General features: G+C 38.2%; 1 protein-coding gene across 31 annotated transcripts in view; it reads right to left on the bottom strand.

The window, feature by feature from the left end:
- Positions 1–16,681, bottom strand: part of ASB4 (ankyrin repeat and SOCS box containing 4) — a 431,270-nt gene that overhangs the window by 168,809 nt on the left and 245,780 nt on the right. Inside the window, exon 9 of one of the 31 annotated variants that reach the window (XR_014815842.1) lies at positions 14,344–14,499. The exons of 29 other annotated variants lie outside the window; for them this stretch is intronic. The gene's annotated coding sequence lies outside the window, so the exon portion shown is untranslated. The remainder of the gene's footprint in view (positions 1–14,343; positions 14,500–16,681) is intronic. One more of the 31 variants, XR_014815843.1, reaches the window with a different exon arrangement.

The following is a 16,681-nucleotide window of genomic DNA, read 5'->3' as shown; positions in this document are numbered from 1 at the left end:
TCAACAGTCATTTTTTTTTTTCTCTTTAGGGCTGCACCTGCAGCATATGGAGGTTCCCAGGCCAGGGGTCCAATCGGAGCTGCAGCTGCCGGCCTATGCCACAGCTCACAGCAATGCCAGATCTTGACCCATTGAGTGAAACAAGGGATTTAACTTGCATCCTTATGGATACTAGTGGGGTTCATAACTCACTGAGCCACAATGAGAACTCCTCAAATATTTCTTAACTATAAAACAAAAGAGGGGGACAACACACACCCTGAAATTTGATTAAATTAGATGAAAGAGATCAACTCCTTGAAAGACATAAATTACCAAAATTCAGACAAGGAAGAATAAATATCCATCCCCATATCCATTAAGAAAATGAGTTGTTAATTAATAACCTACCAAAAAAAAGAATGCACTAAGTATAGATGATTTTACTAGTGCATTCCACCAAACATTTAATAAGGAAATGACATCAACTGTCAAACACCCTGTTCCAGCAGACAGAATCAGAGGGAGTACTCTAATACATTCTATGAAAGCCATAATGCCTTACAACCAAAACCAGATTAAAAACTTTGTAAGAAAATAGATCACTGTCTCTGATGAATATAAATATAAAAATCATCAATAAAATATTACTAAAGTATATGCAATCACATATAAAAAGAATAATATACCACAGCCAAGTGAGATACAATCCAGGTAGGCAAGGGTGGTATAACACTTGAAAATCAATCAAGGTAAACCACCATACCAACAAGCTAAAGAAGAAAAATCATATTATCCTATTAATTGATTAAAGAACAAAGCTGAAGGATTTATACTACTTGATTTCAAGACTTCAAGGATTCTAAACCTAAACCATAAACAAGACAATTTGGTATCGTCAAAAGCATAGACACATAGATCAGAAGAGAGAGCCCTCAAAATAACAACAAATACAGTTAACTGATTTTGACAAATGTGTAAAAACAATTCCCTGGAGAAAGGACAGTCTTTTCAACAATTAGACATTCATATGCAAAAAAGAGAAGAAATTAACTAAGATATAGATCTTACATTTTATACAAAAATTAATTCAAAGTGGATCATAGAATTAAATCTAAAACACAAAGCTGTAAAACTTCTAAAAGAAAGCATAAAAGAAAATCTGGATGGCCTTGGGTTTGGTAATGAGTTTTTAAATATACCAAAGATATAAATATACCAAAGAAAAAAAAATGAAAATAGGACTTCATTAAAATTAAAATGTCTGCTCTGTGCAAGCCACAGACTGGGAGAATACATTTATAAAACACATATTTGATAAAGGACTTTTATTCAAAATATACAAGGAACTCTTAAAAGTCAACAATTAGAGAACAACACATTTTAAAATGGGCAAAAGATCTGAAAAGACACTTCACCAAAGATATATAAATGGCAAACAAGCATACAAAAAGACACTCAACATTATTTGTCAATAGGGGAATATAATTTAAAACAAGAAGATACTTATACACCTATTAGAATGGCTAAAATCCAGAACACTGATAATACTATATGCTGGCAAAGATGTAGAGCAAGAGGAACTCTCATAGTACAGTCACTTTGGAAGACAGATGGCGATTTCTTACAATGATAAACATAGGACTTACCATATGGTCCAGCCATCATACCCCTAGGTAATAATCCAATTGATTTGAAAGCTATGTTTATGTACAAACCTACTTGTGAATGTTTATAGTAGCTTTATTGATGATTCCCAAAAACTAGAAGCAGCCAAAATGTCCTTCATATAAGTAAATACATAAACAAACTGGTACATTCATAAGATGAAATACTGTTCAGCAATAAAAAGGAATGAGTTCTTGTGACATGAATGAAAAGACATGGATGACTCAAATGCATATCATTACGTGAAAGAAGTCAGTTTGAAAAGTCAGCATACTGGAAGTTCCCCTTGTGTCTCAGAGGAAATGAATCCGACTAGTATCCATGAGGATGTGAGTTCGATCCCTGGCCTTGCTCAGTGGATCAGGGATCTGGTGTTGCTGTGAGCTGTGGTGTAGTTCACAGATGTGGTTTGGATCCCTTGTTGCTGTGGCTGTAGCACAGGCTGGTGGCTGCAGCTCTGATTTAATGCCTAGCCTGGGAATTTCCATATGCTGCAGGTGCGGCCCTAAAAAGCAAAAAAAAAAAAAAAAAAAAGAAAGAAAAAGGAAAAAAAGTCAGCATACTATTGGAATCTATTTAGATGACTTCTGAAAACGGCAAAACTTTAGAGACAGTAAGTCGATCAGGGATTGGGGATTGCCAGGGATTTGGGGATGGGGGCAGGGAAAATCGAAAAAGTGAAGCTGAGGACTTTTCAGAGCGGTGAAAACTGCATAATACTATAATAGCGGATACATGATAACGATGCTTTTGTCAGACTACAGCACTTTACAGCACAGAGTCAATCTTGATGAACGAAAATTAAAAAACATTTAAAAGGTCAGAGGAATCCTGGAATGGATTGCAAAATATGGGGGAATCTAATTGAATTACTAATGTTTGAAACAATCTCACTGAAGAGGGTAGAGACAAAAGCCTAACCTAAGTGACTTTGGAAATAAAGAGAATCTGTAAGACTAAAGGAATGGTACATAAGAGCCACTCTAGTTGATAAAGGTTTCAATTCTGAAACCACTGTATATATACTGGAATTAAACAACTGAGTAAATGGATGACAGGTGGTGAGAGGCAGATTTCTCTCTGCTGGAGTGAGAAGTTACAGATAAACAAGGGAAGGAAATTAGGATTAGAGTTAAAGACATAAATATAAACTCATAATTAATGTAATAGAGATACAGAGGGATACATATGGAAATCTTCATAAATATGTGTATATATACATGTGAGTTTACTCACATACATTTCTTTTCTCTGTCTGCTATGAGAGCAGAGAAGTAATGACACCCCAATAGCAACGAGCATACCTAGTGTCCAGAGCCTACTTTCTAATTGGAGTTTAGTTAATATTAATGTACCAATACATCATTAATGTATCAATATTGGTTCAGTGGCGATAAATGTGCCGTAAGAATGTAGCATGTTAATAACTGGGAAACTGAGTGTGGGATTTATGGGAACTATGTACTACCTTCAAAACTCTTCTATAAATCTAGAACATTCTAAAATAAAAAGTTTATTTAAAAAATAAAATATGGGAGGGCATTCCCGTCGTGGCCCAATGGTTAACGAATCCAACTAGGAACCATGAGGTTGCGAGTTCGATACCTGGCCTTGCTCAGTGGGTTAAGGATCCAGCATTGCCATGAGCTGTGGTAGGTCGCAGACACGGCTCGGATCCCGAGTTGCTGTGGCTCTGGCGTAGGCCGGCAGCTACAGCTCTGATTCGACCCCTAGCCTAGGAACCTCCATATGCCGTGGGAGTGTCCCCAGAAAAGGCAAAAAGACAAACAAACAAACAAATAAATAAATAAATAAAATATGGGAAATCTCTGTACCTTCCTCGTAATTTTGCTATAAATAGGGAATTCCTGTTGTGGTGCAGTGGAAATGAATCTGACTAGTATCCATGAGAATGTGATTTCCATCCTTGGCCTCACTCAGTGGGTCAGAGATCCAGCGTAGCTGTGAGCTGTGCTGTAGGTCAGAGATGTGACTCGGATCCCACATTGCTGTGGCTGTGGTATAGGCCAGCAGCTATAGCTTCGATTCTACCCTTAGCCAGGGAACTTCCATATGCTGCAGGTGCAGCCCTAAAAAACAAAACAAAAATAATAATTTTTCTATAAATACAAAACTAATGTAAGAAAAAGCCTATTTACGAAGTTCCCATCATGGCTCAGTCTAAACAAACCCCACCAGTATCCATGAGGATCTGGTGGTGTTACGGCTACGGCACAGGCCAGCAGCTGCAACTCCAATTAGATCCCTAGGCTGGGAACTTCCATATGTCACACCTGTGCCCCCCCAAAGAAGCCTATTTAAAAAATAAATTAGGAGTTCCCGTTGTTGCTCAGAGATAATGGATCCATGAGGATCCACGAGGATGCAGCTTTGATCCCCGGCTTTGCTCAGTGGGTTAAGGATCGAGCATTGCCTTGAGCTGTAGTGTAGGTTGCAAACATGGCTCAAATCTGGCATTGCTGTGGCTGTGGCACAGGCCAGCAGCTGCAGTTCTGATTCGACTCCTAGCCTGGGAACTTCCATATGCCATGGGTGTAGCCCTAAAAAGCAATAAATAAATAAGCAAATAAGACAAGAAGAAGCTTAAGTTCTACAGCCTAGTGGCACCTCTCTTAATTCAACAACATAAAAGTCCTTAACTTAAAAAAAAAATCCTAAATCTTGACCATATGTTTGGTTAGGGGAGGGTGAGAAATCCCTATAGATATAAAAGTAAAAGACTATAAAACTACAAGTCTGCAAAAAAGACTATAAAACTAAAAGAACACCTTAATCTTACATCAAAGAGTACACAATCTGGTCACTGTTGGCCTGGAAACGGCTTCCCTAAAAAGGAAGAGTAGAAGTTACCTAAGTATTGGAGAAAGTGTTCCTGACATAAAGGCACAGCATACATCTGAGGCAGGATTAGGAAGAACCATGGTCAATGACGACCAGAATAGCCAAAATGCAGAGTGGGGCAAGATAGAAGCCTTAAGCATGGCCCATTACATGTGGTTCTTTTAACCAAATTCACAGCAATTGTCTTAATGGTAGAAATAATAAAATCTACCAATGGGTTTCAGGGAGGAAGGACATAACCAAATTTAAATTTTGAAGATAGCACTCTAGCTGCACCACAAAGAAGAAATCGGAGCTGGGCCAGATTTGAGGCAGAATAAGCATTAGGAGGTTAGTTTATAGTGTTCCTGATAATGGAATATGGTGAATTGAAATAGGGTCATAGTAATAACTATTGAGGAATATGAAGGATTAAATGGCTATTGAGAAGTTTAAGTTGTAAAGACTTAAGATCAGGAGGATGGTTAGGATGTCTACTCTCACCACTTCTATCTAATATTGTTCTCAAAGTTCTTAGCCAGGCAATGAATCACAAAAAGATAAAAAGGACATACAAATTGGAAAGGAGGAAGTCAAACTGTCTTTATTCAGAGATTATATGATCAATATAGAAAACCTGGGTCTAAAATAAACATATAAAGAATATTTCCATATTGTAGCAATGAACAATCAGAAATTAAGATTTTTAGAGGAAATGTAGGACAGGAATAAAAAATTAGGGAGTTGGGATTGATGTATACACACTACTATATCTAAAATAGATTACTGTATAGCACAGGGTAATCTACTCAATACTGCATAATGACCTATATGGGAAAAGAATCTGTAAAGGAATGGATATATGTATATGTATAATCTATTTATTGTACTAAACACCTGAAACTAACATAACTAAGTCAACTATACTCCAATAAAATTTATTTAAAAAAATAAGATTTAAAAAAATATCATTTCAGTAGCATCAAGGAACAAAAGGCTTCAGAATAAATTTGATGAAAGATGTATAGGATCTGCACAATGAAAAACTACAAGACTTTGCTGAGATAAAGATGACCCAAATAAATGAAAATTTAGATCATATTTATAGATCAAAAGACTCAATATTTTTAAAAGCTTCATTCTCCCCCCAACTGATATATACATACAGAGAGAGAGAGAGAGAGATTCAACGCAATTATAATCAAAATCCTAGTAGGCTTTTCAATGAAAATTGACAAATATAATTCATATAGAAATGCCAGAGTCCTAAAGTAGCAAAAACAAACTTGAAAAAGAGAACACATTTGAAGAACTTAGAGTATCTGACTTGGGAGTTCCCACCATGGCGCAGTGGAAATGAATCCAACTGGGAACCATGAGGTTATGGGTTTGATCCCTAGCCTTACTCAGTGGGTTAAGGATCTGGTGTTGCCATGAGCTGTGGTGGAGGTCGCAGACATGGCTCAGATTCTGTGTTGCTGTGGCTGTGGTATAGGCCCACAGCTGTAGCTCCAATTGGATCCCTAGCCTGGGAACCTTCATATGCCGGGGGTGTGGCCCTAAAAAGCATTAAAAAAAAAAAAAGAGTATATGACTTTAAGACTTATTATAAAGCTGTACTAATCAATACCATGTAGTTTTAGCATCAAAACAGATAAATCAGTTGATGAAAATAGGGAGTTTAGAAATAAACCCACACATATTGAGACAACTGATTTTTGACAAAAGTGCAAAGGTAATTTAATAGATGGAGGGCAGTCTTTTAACAAATGGCTGATATAATTGAATATCCACAAGGAAAAAGGTGAACTTCAATCACAACATATCCAAAATTAACTCCAAATGGATACTGACCAAAGGTAAATCTAAAACTATAAAATATCTAGGAGAAAAATCTTTATGCTTTTAGGAGATTTCTTAGAGATGCCACAGAAGCATGATCTGTTTTAAAAATCGAAATTTGGATACAAATGAACCTACTTGCAGAATAGAAACAGACTCACAAACTTTGCAAACAAACTTATGGCTACTAAAGGGGACTGGTGAAGGGGGGTAGGGATGGACTGGGGATTTGGGATTGGCATATGTACACTGAGGTATATGGAATGATTGGTCAATGGGGACCTGTTGCACAGCACAGGAGAACTCTACCAAATATTCTGTGATAATCTATGTAGGAAAATAATCTAAAAGAAAATGGATGTGTACATGTGTAACTGAATCACTCTGCTGTTCAGCAGAAATTATCACATTTATGGCAATAAAATTAAAAAAAAGAAAAACTGGACCTGATCAAAATGACAAACATCTATTCTTTGAAAGACACTATTAAGAGGTCTTTATATTTCATATATCTGATGAAGGGCTTATATCCAAAATTTATTAAAATTTCTCAAAGCTCAATAATAACAAAATACATATTAATCCAGCAAAAAAAGGGGGGAGGATTTTGATCAGAAACTTCATCAAAGAACACTGATGGTGGCAAACATTCTCAGGAAAATATGCTCAACATCATTAGTCATAGGAAGTGCAAATTCAAAATACTAGATATGACCACATACATATTAGAATGACTAAAACTTCAGGTTTTGATTATACTACTTGTTGGCAAGAACAGAAAAAAAAAAAAAAACCTGGAACTCTGGTAGAAATGCACATTTAGGAAAATTTTAAACATATATGTACCACATGTTCCAGTCTTCCCACTCCTATTTATCCAAGAGAAAAAAAATCTATGAAATTATACAAAGATTGTATGTAAGTGAATGCTTATATCAAGTTTCTTTTCATAATCTCCCCACCCAGCAATCCTGTCCAAACAGAGATGTCAGTCTACTGGCGGACAGAACAAACTGAGGTACATCTAGACAACGGAATACTACCCATCCACAAAGAGAAATGTAGAAGTGATACACAAAACAAGGATGAATCACAAAATAATTATTCTGAGTGTAGAAGACAGAACCCACAAAAAGAGAGAAAGTATATATTTTACGCTGCCATTTATATAAAACTCTAGAAAATGCAAACTAAGCTTTAGTGAAAGAAAGTGATCAGTGGTTGATGGGATAATGAGAGAGAAGGGGCAGAAGGGAGGAGATGATGGGGGGTATGAGGGATAATTGAGGATGTAATATCCATCATCTTGATGGTAGTGATGGTTTAACAAATATATTACACAGGTCAAATTGTATAGTCTAAATATGTACAAGTTATTATATGTCAACTTTTTAAAATATATGGTCCTCTCCAAAAAATTTTAAAGATGTGGTAAAAGACTAAATATGCCTGGTGAAGAGAAAGAATCTAAAACAATTCCCAGGCTTCTGGTTTAAATACCCAACTGAATGATAGAGCTATTTCTGAGATGAGAAGGAATGGAACAGAACCACTAGAAGTTCTAGGAGGAGAATGAAGATCTGAGTCTTGTTTTGGATAGAGTGATTCTAGATTTATGGTGGAGAAGAACATACTGAGCATGTTCCAGTACAACAGTGACAGAAAGGGGTTTCTCAGAAACTGATGGAAGAGAGTAAAATAGCAGGATAGTGGCATATAAGCTGCAAAGTTTTAGGGATTTTTTTCATGAAAACCTGGGGGAGCTATGTCTTAGGGAACTAAGAAAGGCATAAACCATGGACCCCTGCATTCTATCCCCCAAGTATCTGTGTTATGAGACCTTCAGGAGAAGTGATGTGGAGGAAGTCAAGTTTGCATGAATGCAATGAAGTAAAGAAATGTTCAGTTAGCCAGTATGTAATGCTAAGTTCCAGATGACACAATTAAAGAGTTTGGAAAAGAAAGAAAAGAAGTGATATTGCCAAAAGAGGTAAGTATTACAAAGATCAGAACACTGAAGCTGATAAATTGAGGATCTTGCCTAAAAGGATGACAAAGAAAAATAGGGATTTGAAGATTGCTATTTTAGTTTTGGTCACTGCATGGAGAATGAGTCGCACAGAATTCAGACTTGGAGATAGGGGAAGTAGATACAAAACTGGGGAGAGCCATTTTTTCTCTTCTTGATCTACAGGGAGGGTGATGGCTATGGCGACTGCCAGTGGGGCTGACTGCCTTTGTCTACCCAGAAGAAGGGGGTTTGTGGGTATTTGGGTAGGTAAGGTTCCTCATATATGAGTGTTCTGCATTGAGTCACTGCTGCAGCTCTCTGTAGAGAGGTGGAAAGGAGGTTGTTGAAACCATTTGTTAATTATGCTTCATCATGTGTCCAAGACTGTGAAAGATGCAAAGGAAGCTAAAAAATTCTAACAGCCTGTATGTGCATGACAAAAGTTAGAAAGTACTATGAAGTGTTATCTATTTATTTATTTGTCTTTTTAGGGCCGAACCTGTGGCATGCGGAGGTGTCCAGGCTAGGGGTCTAATCGGAGCTACAGCTGCTGGCCTACACCAGAGTCACAGCAATGCCAGATCTGAGCCATGGTTATGACCTACACCACAGTTCATGGCAATGCCAGATTCTTAACCCACTGAGCAAGGCCAAGGATAGAAGCTGAAACCTCATGGTTCCTAGTTGGCTTCATTTCCGCTGCACCACGACGGGAACTCCCTATGAAGTATTATTTAATTAAACACCAAATAGAGTCAATCTAAATAAGCAGGAGGGATAAGAGTATGGATGGACAATGTAGGTAAAGGTCATCAGAGGAGCTTCCTAGAAATAGAGCTTTTAAAGAAGTTTAGTGTTTAGCTAGGAGAAAAATAAGTAAGTAGACAACAGAAAAGAGAGAAAGTGTAAGTAAAAATCCCAGGGCTAGAAAATGTATGGAGTATGTGCATGGTGTGTGTGTGTGAGAGAGACAGAGAGTAGGGTAAACCCATATGTCTTGGAGTTGACAAAGGGAGAGAAAGGCAATAAAATAAAGGTACTCAATGTTAGGATGGGGTAATGTGAAATAAAATTGGGATAGATAAGATGAGTACAGATTATCAAGGATCAAAAATGTAGACACGACCTGACAAACAGTAGGAAGCCATAATTGATTTGACCAAGGAGCTGAATGAGCAAAGTAGCATTTTATAAAAATAAGCTCTGCATTCGTGTACAGGATAGTCTGGAGAGGAGATAGGCAGTTTTACAGCTCTGTAACAGTGCCTTTGACAGTCAAAACATTTTAAAGTCTTTGCGGAGCTAAACTAAAGATCTCCTAACAACGTATCATTTTCTTTCTCTCCTTTCAAAGGAATGCTGACGTGGTAAGCAAAATAGTTTCACCATGTCTTTGTACTTTCTTTTTAAAAGGAATATTAAAGAATTGCTATGCTCTTTTAATCTGAGGAACTCAGTATACAGGGACTTTAACTTCTATCTAGGAATTTTATTATGGGAAGCTTTCCTCTCAACATGCATACCAGTTATTTTTCCTTGATGCCTTAAAAATTAATTTCCATTTTGGTGATTTTTTATCTTATCATGAAGAAACTGATGAGGGCTCCCTGCCTAAGAATTCAAATGACTAAAAGTTGAAGGCTAAAACCTTTAAGATTAGAGGAACTATGGTTATTTAGTGAAGACTAAGGGATAACTTACAACTTTCCCCCCCAGTGGACATAGATTTATTTTCTTACATTACATAGTTTTATCACTTACTAAAGATAAGGCAAGAACAAACACATTTGTCTTGAAATAGTTTCAAGGGGAATCCAGAAAGAATCTTCTTATAGTAAGTTATACACTGGAGCAGATATGAGGAATGCTACAGATCTTCTTAGAAGAGTTTTGCTAAGGTTATAAAGGTCCAATTAGAGTTTAGGCAAGACTCAAACATGTTAAAGGCAGAGGTCTATGGAAATTAGGGTTAAAGAAATATTAAAATATGATATCTTTTAACTTTTACATTTAAGAGAGGCTCAAATTTGAGGGAATGACTGGCAGTCCAGTGAGGTGGACATCATAAAAACATATTCTGCAAGATGAAGCCAGGTGTAATAAACCACTTAAGGAGTATGGAATCTCAGTAAAAGAAAGACACAATTTTCAAATTCTGAATATAGGATATTTTCTGTCACTCACATTTGCTTTCCAGCTCAGTTCCCATCCAATACATTTTTAAAAGATAAATGTTAAAAAACACTGATGAGGAGTTCCCATCATGGCGCAGTGGTTAATAAATCCGACTAGGAACCATGAGGTTGTGGGTTCTGTCCCTGGCCTTGCTCTGTGGGTTGAGGATCCGGCGTTGCCATGAGCTGTGGTGTAGGTCGCAGACGTGGCTCGGATCCCACTTTGCTGTGGCTCTGGAGTAGGCCGATGGCTACAACTCCGATTAGACCCCCAAGCCTGGGAATTTCCACAGGCCATGGGAGCAGCCCTAGAAAAGGCAAAAACAAAACAAAACACTGATAAGATTCTGCTGTACAGCACTGGGAACTACGTCTAGTCATTTATGATGGAGCATGGTAATGTGAGAAAAAAGAATGTATACATGTATGTGTAACTGGGTCACCTTGCTGTACAGTATAAAAATGATAGAACACTGTAAACCAGCTATAATGGAAAAAATAAAAATCACTATAAGTGAAAAAAACTAAAAATAAAAAAGAATAAGTAAAAAAACAAAAACAAAAACACTGCAAATGCTTTGACTTTCACTTTTGTTAGTGCTGCATTCTGCACTGCTCTGGAACTCCTCTATATAACAGTGAAAGGTCCTCCTCCACTATATTGAGTTTTCAGGAACATTAAGAAAGTACAACAACCTGGGTGGCTTAAGCAAGAAAAATCTGATTGTCTCACAGTTCTAAAGGCTAGAAGTCTGAAATCAAGATGTCAGAAAAGTTGGTTCTTTTCTGAGGGATGTGAAGGGGAATTTGTTCTATGCCTCAATCCTAGTTTCTGATGGCTTTGGGAGTTCTGTCACCTGGAGATGGCATCATCTCTGTATTTTCGCATTATTGTCTGTCTCTGTATTCATATTTCCCCTTTTTATAAGGACATAGTCATATTGGATTAGGACCCATCCTAATTACCTCATCTTAACTTCTTAACTTGATCACCTACAAGACCTTCTTTCCAAATAAAGCGACATTCACAGATCCTGGGGGTTCGGACATCAACATCTTTTGCAGGGAACAATTCAACCCATAACACCCACCATCACTGACCTCACCATTTACCATGATGCAGCTTTGGCACCAAGAGAGTGCCAGTGCTTCTGAAATAGAGCAAATCAAAGTGTGGGGGCAGTGTAAGGTAGAATAGAAACAGAGGAATTGCCGGCAACAAATTGAAAAATTTTAAAGTGTTAAGTGGATTAAAACCATTTGGTGGATATGTAGGGACAATAAAAGCCCTCCAGTTTGAAAAGTCTAAAGCAAATTTTACCTAAAATCTACCAGACATAAAATACTTGGAATGCTAATTATAATGTTCCCATTTTCCTGGAAGGACCTAGATGTAACTTTTTTTACTTTATTTAAAATACGATATGGGGAAATTGGTCTTGATTCATCATAAGATTCTGTTTACCTTGGGAAAAAAGGCTGTTGCTTTAAAAGAAAATCTTTTTAAACCTTTAGTTTTCTCTTTCATCCCCGAAAGAGAAAGAAAATCACTATATTCATCACGAATATGCTACTGGGAAAATACTGTAATTAAGCCTAATTTATTAGGAAACAACCAACAACAAGGACAACATCAGACTCTGGAAAGTTTTATGAAACCTAATATACTTACATAAAAAAAATCTCTAAGACTTAACCCATTTTCTTTCTTTCTTTCTTTCCTTCTTTCTCTCCCTCTCCATTCCTTCCTTCATTCCCTTCCTCCCTCCCTCCTTTCTTTTTTTCCAGAAAAGAAAGCACTGGGAGTTGACACTGACCTTGTAAATAGAGGACCCAGTTTCTGTAAAGCAAATTTGCAATTTCTCACAGCTAAGAGGTGTAGAGGTCAATATCAGGATCCAGGTCTTCTAATCCTGTTGCCTCACTTCATAGCGCCACAAGTCATTTGCACTTACAGAGCAATTCCCGGACTATATTAAGTTGTTCTTATTTGTACCAGTTAGGAATATTTTCAATAGCAAATAACAAAGTAGACTAACCAAAGCTTACATAGATAGGGTTTGGAGGCAAGGGTGGTTTGTGTTTTAGTTTTTTGCTTTTTAGGGCCGCTCCCAGAGCATATGGATGTTCCCAGGCAAGGGGTCAAATCAGAGCTATAGCTGCCAGTCTACACCACAGCCACATGGGATCTGAGCCACATCTGCGATCTACACCACAGCTCATAACAACGCTGGATCCTTAACCCACCGATCGAAGCCAGGGATCAAACCCACATCTTCACAGATACTAGTAGGATTCTTAACCCACTGAGCCACAACAGGAGCTCCTTTAAAAAAAAAAAAAAAAAAAAAAAAAAAAAGAGCATTAAAAGGCTTACAAATTAGTAAATTAAGAGAGAAACAGTCTTCAAGTTAAGCTTCCAGGAGAAATTTCCAAAGCCTTATCACACAATTAGGCTGCCTGGGAGCCTTAGGCAGCTGCATGAAAGGAAGGCCTACCAATGGCTGCTGACACACCCAGCCACTGCTATAATTGCATCTTATGCCCCTCTCCCCACTTTTCTCAGTTCTGAAACCAAGTTTTTCATGAGTGCCTTTCTTGGGCACAATCTAAATTATATCCAGAACTCTAGCAACACTGGGGTCTGAAAAGTGTTAATGCTAGCTTTCCAGCCTTTGCAATTTAGGAAGATGTCTAAAAAGATTACTGACTAGTTAAAACCATAGTATCAGCCATGATAAGCAAAACAAAGTGAGCAGAAGTTTCAAACTCGCTCATATCAACTTATGAACGCCTAGCCTTTGGCCCTTCATGCAATGTCATCTAAATGACAACACTAAGTCATACATTTGCCTAGGACAATTCCCTCCAGACATGCTTAGTTTTTCACCATTTGCTGTCACCCCTGTACCAGACCCACCTCATAAGTCTCCTCAGATCCAAGTGGCCTCATCTGTCCCCTGCTTGAGGTGCTACTTGCCCTGACTCCTGATTCCTAAGAGCCAGCCATCAATGGTTGACTGGCTCATGCAATTCCAATGATTGTTAAACTTGGAAGACTCATCATCTAACACTGGTCATCTCAGCCTCCATCACAAATCCTTGGGAGAAAAGGCCAGGCCTTACTATGCCCTCCACCACTTTCATCATGGCAAAACCACAGCAACTCCAGGGACTAAGTCCAATGCCACCAGCCTTCTGGAGGGAAGATGGGAAAGTTAACACCCTGGCAAATGAGAGATGAGAAACAGGAGACAGAAAGGAGTCCACAGAAAGACTTTTCACCCTTCTTTCCATGAGAGGACTGTTCTGAGATGCTGTAAATTCATGACGTCTCTCTGGAGATGTCCCCCAGAACAGAGCAACCACTTGCATTTCCTATAACTTGCTCTCCCTAACATGATTTTTCATCTGTTTCTAGCCTCCCTTTTTTTCCTCACTCTTGCTTCTCTAGGCTTGCACTCCACAAGAAAACACGTGCTTGTAAGATTAATCTCAGACCCTTTTCTCAGGAACCCAGGTTAAGACAACCCCTTCGAAAACAGCAGCCCCTCAGCATAGAAAGATATTTTCTTTTTACCAATTACATCCAATTCCTTCTCAAAATGTGGCTCAAAAGATTCCCCTCCAGAGAAATCTATATTCCACTGATCATTTCATTACTTCTTATTCAACCTCATTTACTCTTGATTTTTTTCACCACTGTTTTCTACGATTATATTAATTTGTGGTTTTCTTTACGTCTTTTGCACACACAGTCACCAGCAACGCTCACTTGGGTCCCAAGAAAAAATAAGATGGAATCTAGGTGATAAGATAAGGTCTAACCTCCTCTTTCGTGCTTCTTCTGGTTTCTCTTGCTCACAGGAGGCCGTGTCCAGAGGCCTGGCACTCAGCGCTTCAAACCAGTAGTCCTCCTGCAAAAGGGCTGCATGGACACCTCAGCTCGCTGTGTTCAGAAGATCAGAAGCTCACGTCAGGCCACTGCAATTCAAAATGGTGGTGGTGGCGGGGCTGCGTGAAGGAAGCGGCACCTGGCCCTGCAAACTGCGCATGCGCCTGAGCGGTGCAGCTGGACCAGCAGCAGGAGCACTCCAGCCCCTCCCAACACTGAGGTCCCTTAAGCAGCCCCGCCTGTGGCTTGTGGAGCAAGTGTGTGCTTTAGAGGCAAGCTCACACCTCTCCATTCTGTAATCAATCAATAAAACTTGCCTTTTCTCCTGATCCCCACTGGGTCCTGTTCTGACGGCCCTAATGGTACCAGGCAGAAGGACACCTGTTGGAGACCAACTTGGGAGGGTCAATAACAGCATTAGGTCTGACTTACTCCCTTCCTCAAGCTGTTAAGAGCATGGACTGTCGCTTTTTTAAGATACATTTTCTCAAGGGTTCTGCAACAAGAGTGAGTCCGATGTAAACATGGTGGAGAGGAGGTGTTCATCTTCTCTTCCCTACCCCGCACCTGGCCCTTCCCTGCCTCTATCAGCATTGCTTCCAAGCCCACTTTGTCATCCTGAGGCCTTCCAGCCTCTCCAGGGCCAACCTGCTGCACCTCCCTCCCAGGTCCTACCCTACAATTGTAATTATCTTCCTCTTTGCCTGCTATTCTCTGTCTACAGCTCAGCCTCAAAGAGCAGCAGACTTGGTCTGGGTCCCATTCTCCATTACTTGGCTGAACAACAGTTTATGCCAAGTTATTAATAACTAAAGGTGTATTCATGTATTTAAGAATATCCTGTAAGTAGCTGCCTTAAATCAATGTGGACTTATTCTAAAAATGGAATTTAGGGAATTCCCGTTGTGGCGCAGCAGAAATGAATCCGACTAGTATTCATGGTGATGCGGGTTCGATTCCTGGCCTTGCTCAGTGATTCAGGGAATCCGGCATTGCCGTGAGCTGTGGTGTAGGCAGGCAGCTGTAGCTGATTCAGTTTCTAGCCTGGGAACTTCTATAAGCCTCAGGTGTGGCCCTAAAAAGAAAAAAAAAAGTTGACAATGGAATTTAGACAATATAGTAGGTGAATAACCTCCATATGCCATGGGTGCGGCCCTAAAAAGACAATAATAGTAATAATTGCAACATTCAAGAACTGCCATATATCATGTTACTGATTGTTAAGTACCAAAGAACCAATCTTTTTCTAGTGTGATACTATTATTTTAGTATTTTAAAAAAATATGAAATCTGAATTATTTAGGATCTTGAGAAGTACCTAGAGAGTTAAACCCGGCATTGAAAGGGAGACTCTATGATCTTTCAAGGCATCTGGGCTAGTAAGTGAAAAAGGTTGGAACTCCACACAGATTTTCCCAGATCAAATTTCTTTAGTTCTACTTCTTGAAAGAAGTTTTTTTTGTTTTGTTTTGTTTTCTTTTTTGCATTAACCTGCATATCTAAAGGAGGAGAGCCTCCCTAAAAGAGAATTATAAAGAACAATGACTCAGTCTCACCCTCAAGATATCTGCACTTGGAATGGAGTCAGGTTGACAGCAAAAATAATCAGTGTTCAGTGGTAGAAACTTCTTATCTGTGTGATTGATTTGCTTTGTTTGTTTGAACAAAGGCTGTTTCAAAGCAGAAACTAAGAACTAGGCATCTTGCAAACTGACTGCTGGGTCTTAGGAGCAATAACTACCGCTCACTGTCAATAAAAATATTGAAGTCTTTAATAAAAATTAAAATTTCAAAAAGGGTATCTTTGTATTATCATATAGAGATAAGATCATTTGTAGATACAGAGAAAGATATTTGGATTTAGTATATATTTATCTCTTTACTATTCTTCCATCTAGTATAAAATATAAACTAATGGCTAGAAAAATTTTACCCCAGTCTAGGCTCACCATCAAAGGTGACATCATTGATACACTTGGTTCTTAAGAACAGATCTTCCAAAAAATCAAATAATATAATTCATTTTCAATTTTTAGGATTAACTTTATTCACTTTATGTAATGTTTATTTGGTGTGATTATTTTTATTGTTTCCCCTGCTATTCTACTTAGAATGGTAATGTGTGGTTAATATTTATATTTTTGAAATTTAAGTTTCATTCAATGTTATTTAATATGTTTATACATTTTGTAGGTGAAATGTACCAGATATTTATATTCAATGATTTTTAAATTTTTTTCTGAATTCTGAACACTGCTTTTAAATAAACAG

Source organism: Sus scrofa, chromosome 9, assembly GCF_054392235.1.
Source record: "Sus scrofa isolate SSC_HxYL_T2T_F1_AM1 chromosome 9, Sscrofa_HxYL_maternal_Yorkshire_Landrace_v2.0, whole genome shotgun sequence".
In the NCBI taxonomy this organism is placed as follows: domain Eukaryota; kingdom Metazoa; phylum Chordata; class Mammalia; order Artiodactyla; family Suidae; genus Sus; species Sus scrofa.
This window is presented reverse-complemented; position numbering and strand designations above follow the sequence as displayed.